This window comes from Papio anubis, chromosome 12 (genome assembly GCF_008728515.1).
Source record: "Papio anubis isolate 15944 chromosome 12, Panubis1.0, whole genome shotgun sequence".
Classification (NCBI taxonomy): domain Eukaryota; kingdom Metazoa; phylum Chordata; class Mammalia; order Primates; family Cercopithecidae; genus Papio; species Papio anubis.
The window spans coordinates 95,172,981-95,189,360 of NC_044987.1; the positions used below are offsets into that span (position 1 = coordinate 95,172,981).

The following is a 16,380-nucleotide window of genomic DNA, read 5'->3' on the forward strand; positions in this document are numbered from 1 at the left end:
GCTCTGTTGAAGCCATGCCACTACAGGATACGTTCACCTCTGCTTTCCTTCCTAAGCCAGAGTGTAGTTAAACATTTATATGTCCCAGGCCAGGAGATCAAATTAAGAAGAGGTTAGCTACTTTCCCTGGCTCTTAAAAACACTGAGTCGAAGTATGGTTCTCCAGCTTGAGGGTGGCCATTTGCTGCCTCACTGTTTTTATTAGGACATCTGGAGATTAGAGGTGTTAATTGGAAGTAACTTTTCTGTATTTGGTTTCTCTCCACACATTATGAGACCTTTTAGACCCAGTTGGATGGCTATATCCTAGTATGAAATTCAACTTCTAAGTAGGAAGAACCATGATAGAGGAACAAGATTGCTCTTTGACTTGGTGGTAGTAGTGGCAATAGGGAGTGTCAGTAGGGTAGTTTCGGGGGGGAGGATGACAAACCACTGATAACAATAAAAATGGGTATTCCTCAACACTCAAGCCAATGTCCCATTTGATAACAAGTAGGTTCTGATCTATTTTCCCCAAATTAATATTTTCCCTGGAAGATTCTGACCTGTCTGATCAAATAAAGGCATTCCTCTGAGAGTACACCTAGCCCACTTGTGACCAAATTATACTTGACTGTTATGTACTCCAAACAAGCTTGCCTGTTAATCGCTTTCTCTTACCTCTATTACGAGGACAAGACGTGGAAGAAGAATTAGGTCACCGGGGGATCCGCCATCGTGTATATTTAAGTGATATAAAGAAGCCAGGATTCCTAGAATGGTCTGTCTTTTGCCATTTCTGGGACAATGAGAAAATCCATCTGGAGGGCTTATGCCCCTCTGAATAGCCAAGTCATGGGCTTGTTTGCTTTCAGTCACTGCTTTCAGAAAAAGACAATTTCACTATGACTTACTTCTAATAATCACTGAAACAGCCTCATGAGGACATGCAAAACTGCTATCTTCAGGCCTGGCCCATCGTCAAATGGCAGACTTGCAGAGCAAATAAGAGACCTGGCCTAGTTCATAAGGCAGTCAAGTGATCCAAAGTTCAGGCTCCCCCTCCTTTTTGTCCCTCCACCCTGCCTTCACTCCTCCGCCTCCTATTCTTCCGGCCTTTCCATCTGGAAACCATGAGCCTCATGGATTCCAGGCACAAATTCTCAGATTTCAGATGTTTGGGAAATTTCTCAGCTTGGGTCATTCTTCAAGAGTAAGAGATTGAATTTGGGAGAAAAAAAACCGCTGAGACCCTTCCACAGAAGAGAAAATAAATAAGGTGTGGTGTGTATCCATCCTCTTCCCAACTCAGCTCCAAAACCACACACAATGTCTAACTTCAGAAAGAGTATTTAGATCCCCCCTGGGAAGGAACAGAATGGAAAAACAATCTCCACTCATAAAAACACTTTTCTGCCTTCTACGGTATAAACACAACTGGCATCAGATAATACAATGTAATTGATTTTGTGTGTGTAATTGGGGAAGAGAAGGGTCTCTAGAGGGTAGACCTAAGAGTAATGGAATGGAGTGAAAAGTAAAATTTAGACTGAATTGTAGGGAGGAAACTGTTAACATTATGAACCACTTGACCCTAGTGTTGCATCTTCACAAAAAAAAGCAACATGCCATCTTCTGTCTTTGGAAAATGGGACAAGCATGCTCTTGATACTAGGTTTTAGAAGCAGACAGACTTGATTTTAGTACTGGATTTGTCCTTTACTAATTCTGAACAATTAAATGAGCAGATGGTCTATAGGGCTTAGTACAGTGCCTGACACATAGTAAGCACTTAGAAATGGTAGCTTGTGACTGTTGTGCTGGAGTCCTGTTAGGGATTCAGTAGATGGAGCCACCTTCAGGTTGCCCCTCACTGAGCTGCTCTGCTCACCTCTAGATGCTCCCCACAGCTGTTTCATAGCCCTCTGTACCACATCCCCATGTACTTTTTCATATCAACAGTAAGTACCTCAAATTACTCTATGTATTTACTTGTTCATATGGTTGATGTCTATAACTCTTTGAAGGTTGTATTATTTGTTTGCTGCTATGTTACTAATGATGACAAAGTTGCCTGACAGAGTAGATGTTCAAATTTATGGACTTAAACTGATTGACATCTTGATAATGTCCATATCCAGAGGTACTCCAGATATTATATCTTGATGCAGAAAACTGAAAAATACCTTTAGCTACATCTACCCCAGAATGAGTGTCCAAAGCAGGTGGCACCACCAAAAGGCACCTTCTTTTCCCACGAGAAGAAGGAAGAGAGTTGAGAAGCCTCACTGCCATCCCTGCCCTGCCACTGACAAGTTGTGAGGCATTTGGCACATCATGTTCTCTTTCTACATGCTCCTAAAATGACGGGTAGGGTCAGAGACATCGAAGGATCTCTCTTTTCTCTTCCACCTCTAACACTGTAAGATCTTAGCAAAGTAAAAAGGGACAGTGGTAACAGGAAAATTGTTCCTTTAAGAGTCCCAAGTCATCTTTTTTCTCTCCATGTGTGTTAGCATTTGTGTGTGTCTGTGGGTGTGTACGCATGTGTGTGGAAGCTATACAAGGAAAACTGGATCCATATGTAGACTTTGTGGAGAGTAGTACTGCTCCAAATGCAATATGGTTTGCCTCTGTGTCCCCACCCAAATCTCATGTTGAAATATAATCCCCAATGCTGGAAGTGGAGCCTGGTGGGAAGATTGGATCATGGGGGAGGTTTCTCATGGTTTAACAACATCCGCCCTTTGTTGTCATGATAGTGAGTTCTTGTGAGATCTGGTTGTTTAAAAATATGTGGCACCTCCTCCAACCTTCCTTCTGCTCTGGCCATGTAAAGTACTCACTCTCCCTTTGCCTTCCACCATGATTGTAAGTTTCCTGAAGCCTCCCTAGAAACTGAGCAGATGCCAGCATCATGCCTCCTGTGCAGCCTGCAGAACTATGAGCCAATTAAACCTCTTTATAAATTATGCAGTCTCAGGTGTTTCTTTATAGCAATGAAAGAACGAACTAATACACCACGAAAAAATAATGTACCACAGTCAAATAAACTGGGAAGCAAAACAGTGGGCCAAAGAAAGTTAAACAGGTTTCTTTCCTGTAGAATTTCTGGGAGCCTGTAATATGTTCGCATGCATTGTAAAGCTTTCATATAACAATTTTCTAGTTTTCTGGCAGTTCTGTGTAACAATTTTAGGAAATACTGATTTAGAGATGAATCTAACTCTTCCTGAGTTAACTGTTGAGAGAACAAAGGCCCAAAGAGATTCAAGGATTTGCTTAAGGTCACCTGGCTATTGGGAAATGTGAGTTCTTACCCAGATTTGACCACTGCATCCCAGAAGAGAATGTCTGTTTATTGACTCAAGAGCCCACATTAGAACATTCTAGGAGACACCCCAAGGTTTCTCCCTTGATCCTAAAGGGAAGCGTTTGATAGGCTGCAATTCTCTGTCTCAGGACTTGCACAGACATTAATGTTCAGCATAGTGCAAGCTTCTTTGTCAGTGTGGTGCTGTCGGTAACATGGGGTGCAGCTCTGACAAGCTAGTTATCTCTCTCTCTTCCTCTCTTTCTTCTTCTCTCCCTCCCTCCTGGTTCTCTTCCAGGTTACATTCCAGGCTTACTATTGTCATACTCTTGAGTGATGGTAAAGAATAAAGCAGCACTGACCTGCTTGATTAAGATCTCTACCGCATTGATATACTGAGCACCGGGGCATTCAGGTGCTCAGTAAGCCTTGTGCATGGGAAGCCTCTTGACTCAGATGAATGGTGACTGGGAAACTGGGGTGGAAGGCCACTAAAGGTGGCCATTTTTATCTGGTCATGAACCATTCTCAAATGCCTTCCCTGGAATGTTAGCCTGAGGCATCAGAGGAACCGTCAGGTGCCTTGCGGGGTATCAGTGTGTGACAGGCAGCAACATGGGAGTGGGAGGTATAGTAAGAGCAGGTGTGTGTGTACAACACCAGAGGGAAATAGGGCATATCAGGAAGAATAATGACTTGGCACCCCTCCAAACTGCTATTGTTTAGATTTTAGGTCAACATCTATTTAGAGAGGATGGAGGCAGGTGTGGGGTAGGGAGCTGGAGTCTTGTGTCCCCACCTGCTTACCACACTCACAGAAACAAAAGCCCGGGCCCTCTTTTTAGAAGACCATTTAGGGACCATCTGTTGTTATTCCAGCCTAACCTTTTTGGGGTCTCACCCCACCCACTTCCAAATGGCTTTCAAGTTATTTATTCTAATCCCATACAATTACCTCCCTGAAAGGAGTTCTTGGAAGTGCAGTTTTGTCCATCTCATTAGTGAGGGTTTTGCAGCACCACAATCCCCTCCCCCAACAAACTGGTCATATGTTGTGTGTGGTGATCAGGCGGGTGATTTAGTGAGGAGCCCACTCCTCATCTAGAAAGTATGCGTGACACCCAGATCACAACACTCCCAACGTGGTCACCGGCTGTCTCGTACAGAGTTCATGAACTTCCAAGTTAGAAGAGACACAAGAGTGGTATTTTCTTAGGAGATTATTAGACCCACTAGAAGATAAGAGCATTTAGCAATGGTAAAGAATAAATGTCCCCACTTACTGGGACAGCTCTCTTTCCTCTGTCTCTTCCTCATCCCTTTCCTCAGCTTCCTCCTACTCCTCTCCCAGGAATAAAGGAGCTTCATCTAGAAGAGCTCATGGACAACAAACATGCCTGGAAAAAGCTATTGCCTGACTGGCTCCCAGTTCTTATTGTGATGTTTCACACCTATCAAGTGACTTTGTTTTTAGGAATGCACAACCAAAGTATGACCTTGAATTGGATCAACCCACCATCTCACTTCACAATACTCAGCCTAACATGACAGAACCATCAAGACAACCAGTTAACTGGAAAAAAAAAATCAGTTCAACCAGTTGTTTGGCAGATGTTAAGTAGAACTGTGTTGATTGAATTATGCATTTTAAAAAGAGGCTACTTAGGTACAGCTGAAGTGAAATCCTTTTGTGACCTTGAACTTGAGTCTTTTATTAATGAAGACTCAAGATTTCCAATAAAAACATTTCCAATTAAGTGTTTCTAGTTCGCTCCCTTTCCCAGGTGAAGTGGCCAACTTCACTAAGCCCAGTGGCTGCCTTTTGCCCAAGCTGTCTTTTCTTGAAATAGAGGTAAGTTCTCTTTGAGTGAAATAATAGGAGCATGAACTTCTAGATCAGAATGCCTGGGTCTGGCATTTACTAAGTCACTTTAAACAAGTAACTTATATGCCCTTTGCCTCCATTTCCTCATCTCTAAAATAGGGACCATAATAGAACTTGTCACACTGGGTCGATGAGAGGATCAAATGAGATAATGGGTGAAAAGTGCTTAAAACAGTGCCTGGCACATAGTAAGTTATCAAGAAATAGTTATCAATATTGGCATCATTATCATAACTTAATTGGTATAGTAATGAAACAGGTTATTGGATGGGAAATTTGGTGGTATCCAACCCCATTTTTAGAAATCTCCTTGAAAGAAATATGACATAGGTACAAAACTTTTTGTGTAAGAATGATCGTGTAACATTGCTTTTAAGGGCAAAAATGTGGTAATGACTTCAATATTCATTAACGGGATGGGCTAAGTGTCTGAGAATCTGTCCTTGTAGAAGAATATTCTCTAGAAAATCAAGGGTAGGTTTGTCTCTGCTGACTCAGCCCAGCCAACAGTGCATCTGAAAATCACTGAGGCCTCCAAGTTCAGATTGGCAATCACAGCTTTCCTTCCTGAAATCACGTAACATTCTCTGGGAGGCTAATGAGGATGATTTTTTTTTTTTTTTTTTTTTACTGGGAAGAGTGGATTTGTGTCACTGAAGCCAAACTCTGAAGCGGCACAAGCCCTAATGAGGAAGAGATCAAGGAACATTGTTGAACGATACCCTGGTTCCCAGTATAACCCCATCTCACAACTGTGACCTTCAAGTTATAGGGCCAGTCGGGTAGGTCAAATGAGTTAAAACCCTAACTTTTGGATTTTGTTAACCTTCCTTAGAGTTCTCTACTGTGAGAAGAAAAGGTCATCTGCTAGGCCATGTTCAAGCAAAGAAAAGTGGAATTTTTCCCATCTCTCATGATTCCCCAATCCCAATCCTTTAGGGATTGTTTCCCTATTCATATTAACCAAAAACACTGAGTTGAAGTGGAGCCAAGCCCCTTACCACTCCTCCACTCCCTAACCTCATTCCTGCTATGTCTGATTTCTACCAAACAGGAGCACTAATCGAGATCCCTTTCCCCAAAACAAAAGCTTTGCCCCTTTGAGGCTCTTGTTTTGTTTGGGTCCTTCTTGCTATCCCTGGCTTGCTCTGTGCTTTTTCCTGGGCCCCATTTCATTCCAGTTTCACGAAAGAAGAGGAGAAAGTACAGATCACAAGAAGGAAAAGCATTGTAATTCTGGGTGCTTTTTATACCCACAGACGACGACTCCTATTGTAGCAGCCGCATCACGTGTATCATTGAGCGCTCTATCGTGCCCTTGACTTTTCCTAGTCCCGGCTCTTTGTCTTGGAACAACAGAATGAAAAAGCTGAAGGCCCAGGCGCGGTGGCTCACGCCTATAATTCCAACACTTTGGGAGGCTGAAGCAGGTGGATCACTTGATGCCGGGGGTTGGAGACCAGCCTGGCCAACATGGTAAAACCCCATCTCTACTAAAAATACAAAAATTAGCTGGGCGTGGTGGCTTATGCCTATAATCCCAGCTACTCGGTAGGCGGAGGCACGAGAATCACGTGAACCCGGGAGGCGGAGGTTGCAGCGAGCTGAGATCGCACCACAGTCCCCTCCAGCCTGGGCGACAGAGTGAGATTCTGTCTCAAAACAAAACAAAACAAAACAAAACAAAACAAAACAAAAGCTGAGGCGAACGCCTCTGCGCCCCCTAGAGGTTGGAGAGTGCAACCAACAATGAGTGTGAACACATGGAAAAGCTCAGTGCTAGCCTACAAGCTGTTAGCAATGAAGAGTGAGCTTGTGGGGCAGGCTGATCCAAGCCCCAACCGCCCTGAAGGGACATTATAATCCCCAGTTCCTCCTGAAGAAGTTCTCCGTTGTAAGGCAAATCCTACTTTTCTTCCTGCTCCCATATTGGCACCTAGATATCAAGGGAGGCAAAACCAAATCCTTGACGTCCCGGCAATTTGCTTTTGTAAGCCAATTTCCCCACTAATAACGAGATTGTGTTCCCAGGTGCAGTGCCAGACCAGGCCAGCAGGGGTCTAACATTAGTTGCTTTTGACCTACAATGACTGGCTCTTCATCGTAGTGGCTGAGTGAGTGAACTTGAAGAGCTAATAGCCATGGCTGGAGAAAACAGGTATAAATAGTGCATCCATTTTGTAGTAAGACTAAAAACAGCCCAACCCACAGGATATCGATTTTCCTTATCCACAATGAAGTGCTTGGTTTAATATACTTTTCCTGTTTACTCTGAAAATGCATTCATAAAGAGAGCTATCTTAATCCAGGATCTTGGACCATCCAGATTTCTGTCTGAAACAATTCACTAATTGCTGTGTGGTCTCTAAAGAGGATGACATGAGGACTAAAGATTATATAATAAAAAAGACAATGTCTCAAAAAGCAAATGTCTCCAACTTATAGAAGTCATAGTTTAAAAAACAAAAAAACACATGAGTTTAGTATTTCTGGATCATTCTTAAGGTTGGTATTTGAAACTGTAAGCTCAAATCTTTACATTGTCCTTGAATATCTTGTCATTGTGGCTGACTATTAATTACAACAATGATGAAATACCTAAGAAAACTATTGTGCTTTCCAGTTTTCAGTCTTTTTACATACATTACCTCATGTGGTCCTTTAACACAAGAAAAAAAAAATTAGTCTCATTTTATGGCCAATGAAATTGAGGCTCAAAGAGGTAAAGAATGTTGCCTGAGATCACACCACTAGTAGTAGCAGAGCTGGCAATTTTCCATGCCAAATGCAGCAATTAAATTAAAGTACATGCACATTAAAGGACATTTACATGTGCAAACATTTATATAATGCAACCTTATTATGAATGGTATTTTTTCAGCAACTAACCTGATTTTAGTTATTAATATCTATTTATATCTTGTTACTATGATAGAATAATCATATTATAATTTCTTTAGATTATGGAATGCGTGCTTTTGAGTGCACATTCCTTCACTTCATATAGCCCTGTTCTATGTTTGGCTCTTTGATGAGCTAGCAGGAAGTGGCAAGAATCCAATCTACCCAGATTCAAAAATTCTCCTTATCTTCAACAGGCCACTCTGTCAGAGAAAACGAAACTATTTTAATCACATAACAACCTGAAGAGCTAGGTACTATTATTTTTCTAGATGAAAGAAGAGGCCCAGAGAGGCTAGCTTGCCCAAATGCAACAACTATGAAGTGCAGGGACTGATTTCTACCTCACTAGACTGACCCCTACCAGGGTCACAATCACTATGGCACCAGGTGCAAAGACCCTCCAGGTGGCACAGAAGAGGTAACAGGACAGACTATCATTTCCCCCAGAAGAGTTTAACGTGGTTGTGAGAACTAAATAAAAAGGGCTATGTTGTTATACCTTGGAGAATAGGGAGAAGCGTTACAGGTTTTTAAAAAAGTCAAATGCAATACGGATTTAAAAGGACTTTATAGACATTATGATTTTGATACCAATCACTCTGAGCTGCTTGGGTTGTCTCAGAATCTCCATTTTCTCCCTTTTATTTAGAGGTTTAATGACCTTAGATAATATTAAGGAAAGGCACCTTGAGCTTGCCTGTCTGTAGCCGCCAGCACTCCAGAGCCGGCTGTGGCAATCTGCCCAATCCCCACAGGGTGAGTTCCCATGGACTGAGAACCTACTACGTGCGGCATTTTGCAAACTGCCTCTAGAACAGGCCCTTCAGGCTGCCTAACGACTGCGTGTCTACTCCCTCTTCTTGCAGGATTGGGTGCAGGGATTCCTGCTCCCAGGGGCCTCCAGAAACAGGCTCCACCTCCCACCTCCAGGCGCCGACCTGATTCGTGTAAGGGAAGTCCCACCCTCTTGGTCATGAGTGGTTCAGAAATGAGCATGTGACCTGCGGGGGCTTCTAGAAAGTTTTGTCATGCCTACAAAAGCCCGCCAGAAAGTACCACCTCTCCCGTTTACGCAGATGGTGCCTACATTTGTTCCTGTGGTTTGATAAGGGAGCTAACCTGGGGCTTCGGAGCAGAAGGGGAGGCAGCTTGAGACAGACTCACTGCGACTTGCTCCCAAAGCTCTAAGACCCTGCGGTCCTCACAGCACCCCCACAAGGGAAGGCTTGTTAAGGCCCTTTTGCAGATGGGGAAACTGAGGCCGAGGGAGGTACAGAGTAAATAACCAAACTGGAATTCAACCAAACCCAGAGATATCTGCCTCCAAAACCTGGGCTCCCCTTCAGCTCACTGATCTGTCCACTTGTCCAGAGTGGGGAAAGTTAGAGCAGGACCCCTTTGATCTGGTGAAACCAGTGGATTCCACCCCACGCATACCTTCTGCTTCCCTCCTCCTCACCTTTCTTAAGTCAATTCCCTCTGCTCAGAATGCCCGTCACTGTCCCCTCCAACCCGTGACATCCTTTCCAGCCTCCACAGCCCACCTCCGAGTTGAATTCCACTTCTGTCCGCAAAATGCACTGGATCTGCAGCCTATATCAGGCTTTCAGCTGAACTTCCAACCTCATCACTTGTGCCCTAGGTTTGGCAATTCCCAAGTTCGTGTCATTCCTGGGGGGTTTAATTTATCCACATTGAACTCTTGTTATTGACCATTAGGTCTTCTTGGGACCTATTTCTGGCTTGTACATCTGCATATCTTAAGGAATCAGGTCTGATACAAGGAGCTACTTCTTCCCTGCCAGGAGCTACATTCTGTATTCCTCTGTTCCCCCTGTTCTCTGTAAGCCAAACTAGGCTCTTCCCAGTCCCAAGTATGTTGGTTTTACAAACTAGATCTTTTCTCAGGCCATTTTTTTCTGTCTGGAATGCTCACCCATCCTTCATGTCCACCCAGAATTATGTTCACTTTTGTGTGTGTCTTATCTCCTTTAATGACCTGGGGACTTCATGAGGGAAAGATCTTAGTCAATCTCATCCTGATATCCTCACAGCACCTAACACAGTGCCTGGCCCATAGGAGACATTCCGTAGATGTTTGTGGAATGACAAACGAATGAGTGAATGAATGAGTTTTCCTCTGATGTGAGAAGACTGCAGCTAGTATACTCTCAGGACCAAGGATATAACTCTTTCGTGGAACTGGATCTCCCAACAAGGTAGTATTTTGCAGTTGGTGGGATCTCGCACTATTTTAAACTATTTAAATGACTATCAGTCTCTCATATATTTTAAATAAGACTTTAATTTTGGTTCATGTCCATAGGCAGTATTGCAAAGCTGCGCATTTTACAATCGGTAACACTGATAAATGGGTGGCAGCTCCATTCACCCCCACTGCACACACACACAAAGTCTCAGACAAGGCTCAGGCAGCCTCCCCCTTCCTGTATCTTCTGGCCTAATTATAGCCACAGACTGGGTTGCAGGTGGAGGGTTCTGGTAGATAATTGAAATCCACGGACACCTGCTTTGCACTTGACAGCTTTGACCTTCTCTTCTGATCAGGTTAATAAGTCAGAAATATAAGGCACTGAAATTTGGCCCCCTCTCCTTGCCTTAACCCCAGCCAGCCAATAGTGCAAAGTCAAGTATTATATACTTACACTCTCAAAAGACACAGAAAGATGGAACAAATCTCTCACCCACCCACCTCCACCCCTCTCAGCTCCTGAGTTATGATACAAATAATAATAATTCGAAATGATCCATATTTTAAGAAAATTCACCTGGGAAGACAGTGTTGCCTCATGGTTAAAAGCACAGGCACTGGAAGCAACCAGACCTGAGGTCAAGTGCAGATTCTGCCACTTTCAACTGGGGGCACTTGAGGAGGTTACTGAGCTTCTCAAAGCACTGGTTTTCTCATCTGTAAAAACCTACCTCGCAAGAGTTTGGACCAAAGTTGTAAATGTAAAGATGCTCCATAAACAGTAGCTCTTAGTATCTACACAGACTCTGGCCCTCTTCCTACTGGAATATCATTTTACAAACAGGGCCAATGTGGGGACCACTCTCTCTACTCTTGCCTGCCCCACCCTAAGGCAAAGAGAGAAACAACACAGAGAATTTATCCCTACCTTTGGCTCTTTTTCTTTCCCCCTCCAGGAGCCCACTGCCTGTCACATTGCACACACCCTCAGTGGCTCTCACAGTCCTCACTCAGGGCAATCTAGAGGATCTTCTCGGCACGTAGGCTTTGGAGACAGATTGCAAGATTTTGAATTCCAGCTCCATCTAGGACGTCCATTTACCACCCCAGCTTGCCCTGAACTTCCTAGTTTTAGCACCAAAAGTCCTTGGTCCTGTGCAGAGCCGGACATTTGGGTCTTCTTGCTCCATGCTGTCATAGGCTGTAAATCCTGGCTAATTTGACCTCTTAATACCTTGGTGATTTGAGCAACTCTAAAATCATCCTTGGTCATTGGAATGGAAGAAGTGAGCGCTTGGGGCATCCTGTCCCAGAGCCTCAGCCAACATTCAGATTCTACCCTAACCCACTGTGTGCACCAAAGGGCCTGTCTTCAGGACCCCTAAGCCCCCACTCTCAGCCTGGCCTGCCCTTGAGAAGCTATCAGCTGCCTAGTCTCAGGGTCATCTTTTCCCTTCAGGTGGGAGGGAACCTTGTCGTGACCACAACTAAGGCAAGCACTCAGCTGACACCCTCACCTGGGTTTGAGTCACCATTAAATCTTGACGCTCCCCAAGCCGGAATGAACCCAAGGACAAAGGAAGCCAGTGGGGTTGAAGGAAATGGGAAATGTTCTCCCTGAGGGACCAAGTGTAGGCTGGAGGTGAGGGGAAGGTGGACGGAAATGGAGCAACTGCTTCTCTTTAATGAGAGCAGGGCCTGTTGTCTTCCCCAGGAGCACATCAACAGCACTAATGAACCTGAAAATCAATCCTTGTTGCTGCTGTGCAGAGGGTTGAGCCAGGTCAGCTGGCAGCTCTGGCGTTATGACTCCACACCCTACAGGGAGCCTTCCAACCACTCATCCAGAGTGACATTGACATGAGAGGAGCAGCCACCATGTGCAGTACCCATTGGCTTCTCCCAGGGTGGCTTTCTGCTATTATTGCTGAGCACTTTACAGTTTGCTGGGTGCTTGGAATTTTGAAACAATCCTTCAAGGTAGACTATCAATATTTCCACTTTCCAAATGAAAAAAAAAAAAAATATGGGCCCAGGAGTCAAAGGGATTTTTCTTCCTTTGACTATTGGAAGAAATGTCTCACAACTAGTGTAAAGGTAGTGATTGAGGCTGAGCACAGTGGCTCACACCTGGAATCCCAGCACTTTGGGAGGCTGAGGTGGGTGGATCACTTGAGATCAGGAGTTCAAGACCAGCCTGGCCAACATAGCAAAACCCAGTCTCTACTAAAAATATAAAAATTAGCCGGGCGTGGTGGTGCATGCCTGTAATCCCAGCTACTCGGGAGGCTGAGGCAGGAGAATCACTTGAACCCGGGAGGCAGAGGCTACAGTGAGCCAAGGTCATACCACTGTACTCCAGCCTGGGCAACAAAATGAGACTCTGTCTCAAATAATAATAACAATAATAATAATAATAATAAATTTAGTGATTGAGAATAATCTTCCATCTTGGAGTCCTGTCAGAAAAATGATTCTGAGCAAATACCTCCAATGTATATGCATGATTTATTTATAAATTACAGCCATGACTATTGTATTGACTACTGTATTAATATATTAAGTATATTATGAAACATGCAAATGAACATTAATAAGGAATGAGACCATACATATAAATAGGAGGTCCAATACTTGCTTCTTCTGCCCCAACAGACATCTTGGATGAAGTGGGCACTTTGGAGACACAAGCCCAAATGCCTACTGGAGCCAAGCAGTCAATATATGTAAGTGAACTGGGCTGAGCATAAAAGAACCAACAGTCCAGGCAGGATAAGAAGTGGCAACTGATTGTCAGCCTCAGAACTGGAGATAATAAAGAGTAGCAGGGACTGTAGCAGAAATGAGAACAAATACCCCATCTAAAGGGAGATGCTCTTATTCAGTTTCAGCCAATTATTGCCATATAAGAAGGTAGGTCCAGGGCTTCTGACCTTCCAATTTTTTTAAGTAGAAGTCAGATATCTATATTTTTTGTTGAAATTGTACAATTTTTATGGTGTTGGCCACTGATTTTAGTTTTTTCAACAAAATTCCTGAGGTCCAAGTGGGTCAAAATCGGCTTGCAGGCTTCCAAAGGACAACCGTTAGAGTAAAGGAAAGAGCTTTGCCTTTGTAGCTAGACGGTCTTGATTTTGAATCCTATTTCTACCTTTAACAAGTATTTTAACCTCTCTGTGTTTCAGTTTTCAGGCCAATAAAATGGAAAGAATAGGCTTTTGGAGGGTTAGTGATAAGGTACATGAAGCATTTAACACAGTTTCTGGCACATAGCGGAGGTTCAATAAATAATACCTATTGTTAGTGGGGCCCACCCACTACTCAGCCCTGCTGACAGCTGACCCAGTTCTCTTTCCTTTATGAAGAGGCTTAAACAGAAAATCCACATCCCTGTCACTCAACTTCCAATCCTGCACTTTGCAGAATTCATTCTGCCACAGAAAGGCAGGTCTTTCCCACCCTGGTCTTATCATTCCCAACAAGAATCCAGAAGCCAAAGAAATGAGCAGGCTGTCACCCTAGGAGGCTGGTCTGGCAGGTGGCATGGAACAAGCAGTGGGAGTCAGACGATCTGCGCTCTAGTCCAGGCTTTGCCACCAACAAGCCGTGTGAACTTGGACAAGTGACTGAACTACTCTGGGCCTCTGTTTGCCATTAAAAGTAAGCACAGTAATATCCACCTAAAAGAGTAATCATGAGAAAGTCAAATTATACATTGTGCCAGAGTTCCTCCATCTACCTCCCCACACCTGCCACTCTCCTGACTTGTATAGGAAAAAGCAACTGTTTTTCTCCATGCCCACACTGAACACAGAACACTTCTTTGACCAAGTATGGGAGGGAGAGGGTTGTCCCACACCAAGTATTAATAATTCTCCACTTCTTGGTGGGCACCAACTGGGTGTCCTATAACTTAACTCAATTATGACACTATCTACCTGGAGATAACATCTAAATCCTACAAGTTAAGGGCTTGGTCCCATGAGATTGCCCCATTTCAAACATCTATTGCAAGCTCAGGTTGTCACCCATGCTTCTGACTGATTGACTATAAATCAGAGGTTCACACGACCTCCTGAGGTTCAACCATTTGGGCTAGAACAACTCACAGAACTCAGGAAAATAGTTCACTGATTCGATCAGTAACTTATTATAAACGGATAAAACTCAGGAACACATGGGAGACATGCATAGAGCAAGGTATGGGGAGTGGGAGGAGCTTCCATTCTATCTTCCAGGTGCCGCCCTCCCAGAACCTCCACATGTATGCCTTCCTAAGAGCTCTCCAAAATTCATCCTTTTGGGTTTTTATGGAGGCTTCATTACATAGACATGACTGATTAAATCATTGGCCATTGGTGATCAAGTCAGTCTTCAGTCCCTCTGTCCTCCCAGAGGAAACTGGGGTGGGGGGGTTGGGGGAAGGCTTGAAATTCCAAAAGTCACCTCGTTTACATAAACTCAGGTGTGGTTGAAAGGGGCTTATTATGAATAACACAAGACACTCCATTCACCTTTACTACTCCTATCACTTAAGAGATTCCAAGAGTTTTAGGAGCTCTGTGCTTGAGAATGAGGACAAAGACCAAATATATATATTTCTTATTACAAGTCACAATATCACACCACTCTTCTCCCCCTAGCTTTGTGCCCTGGAGTTTTATCTCAATGGGCTGCATCAATGGGACCCCTCCCCTCTAGTTTCCAGTAGGGTTCAGCACTGAGATGCATCAACAGGTGATCAGTGGATAGAAAGAAAGGGAGATGGCAGAATTTATTTCCCCAGCTTGTGGCAGTGGCCAGAGTCTATGCTCCTCTCCATCTCCTATCAAGCAGACCATTTCTACAGCTGCAGTTCCAGATCTCCATTCAGCCGTAGCCACAGATCCAGATGCAGCTATCACTCTTTTTCTTTGGGAATCCACTTCCTCCCCTTCCCCTTTCAGCCCAGTGGTGGTAGCAGCTCCCCAGTCTGTCTAGCCCCAGAACTTCACCACCCTTTATTGGTTTCCGTTAACCCTGCCACACCTTTGTTATCAGTCTCTTACTAAACTCTCCCCTGTTACCCTGATTGTGCCATCTGTTTACTGCAGGACCCTGACTATGACACATATAGCATATATGCTATATGACTATGACAAATATATATAGCATATATATATTTTTTTACCTTGGAACCTTAGACCTGGAAGACACTCAAGCAGTGTTGTTGGAATTTGAGATCATCAGCCTTTCTGCTTCATCCTCAGGCTGTCAGAGAATCCAGTTACCCCGAACCCTCATCTCCTGAGTAGCCCAGTCCATTAAGGTCCAAACATGTTGATGGGACACACATTCATTCACAAATGTTTGTCATGTACCTGTAAGATACCAGGTCCTGCACTGGGTCCTGAAGATCCAACTGAGATCAAGAAAACAATGTTGGTGTCTTAGTGGAACTTACAGTCCTATGGGATGATGTGGAAAATATTCCCAGAGAGACAACTTCTTTGCAGGCCATTAGGAGGCCAGCTACCTGGCCAGAGTTCCCATGGACATGAAGACCCAAGGATGCTCCCTCAAGGCTATATGAATTTGTATTTATTGTTTGTAGCCAACCCTGTAGATTGGCTAACCCAACACCCATCCAGAGCTCCTAGTCACCAGTTATGTGGCCATGAGGCACACTTCTGGCTAAGGAGACATAAGTATAAATCCTTAGGTTGGGGCTTCTAGCAAAGCCCTTGCTTCCCTTATAAATCAGGACAGACTCTGTTGATGTCAACCTTCATTCTCTTTTTGCCCTTTCCCTTTATCTGCATAGAACAAAGATGTGATGCTTGGAGGTGAGTGACCATGAGGCAACAAGCCAATCCTCTTAAGTGTGGCAAAGCAGGAAAAAGAAATAGCTTGGGTCATACAGAATCATTAAGCTGCCGCATCAGTCCTGGACTGCTTAACTCTGAATTTGTATAAAATAAACCCCTTTCTGTTTAAGCTACAGGTAAGTAAATAGTCTATTACATACATTCAAGAGAATTTGTATCTGGAGGGAACCTTCGGATTGTCTGTTCCAACTTATTGCCATGTATATGACGAAACTAA

General features: G+C 43.9%; 1 protein-coding gene across 2 annotated transcripts in view; it reads left to right on the forward strand.

Annotated features, from left to right (window-relative positions):
- TRIM44 (tripartite motif containing 44) overlaps positions 1 to 16,380 on the forward strand; it is a 190,262-nt gene that overhangs the window by 132,518 nt on the left and 41,364 nt on the right. Inside the window, exon 5 of one of the 2 annotated variants that reach the window (XR_001894842.2) lies at positions 12,952 to 13,022. The exons of the other annotated variant lie outside the window; for it this stretch is intronic. The gene's annotated coding sequence lies outside the window, so the exon portion shown is untranslated. The remainder of the gene's footprint in view (positions 1 to 12,951; positions 13,023 to 16,380) is intronic. 2 annotated transcript variants of the gene reach the window in all.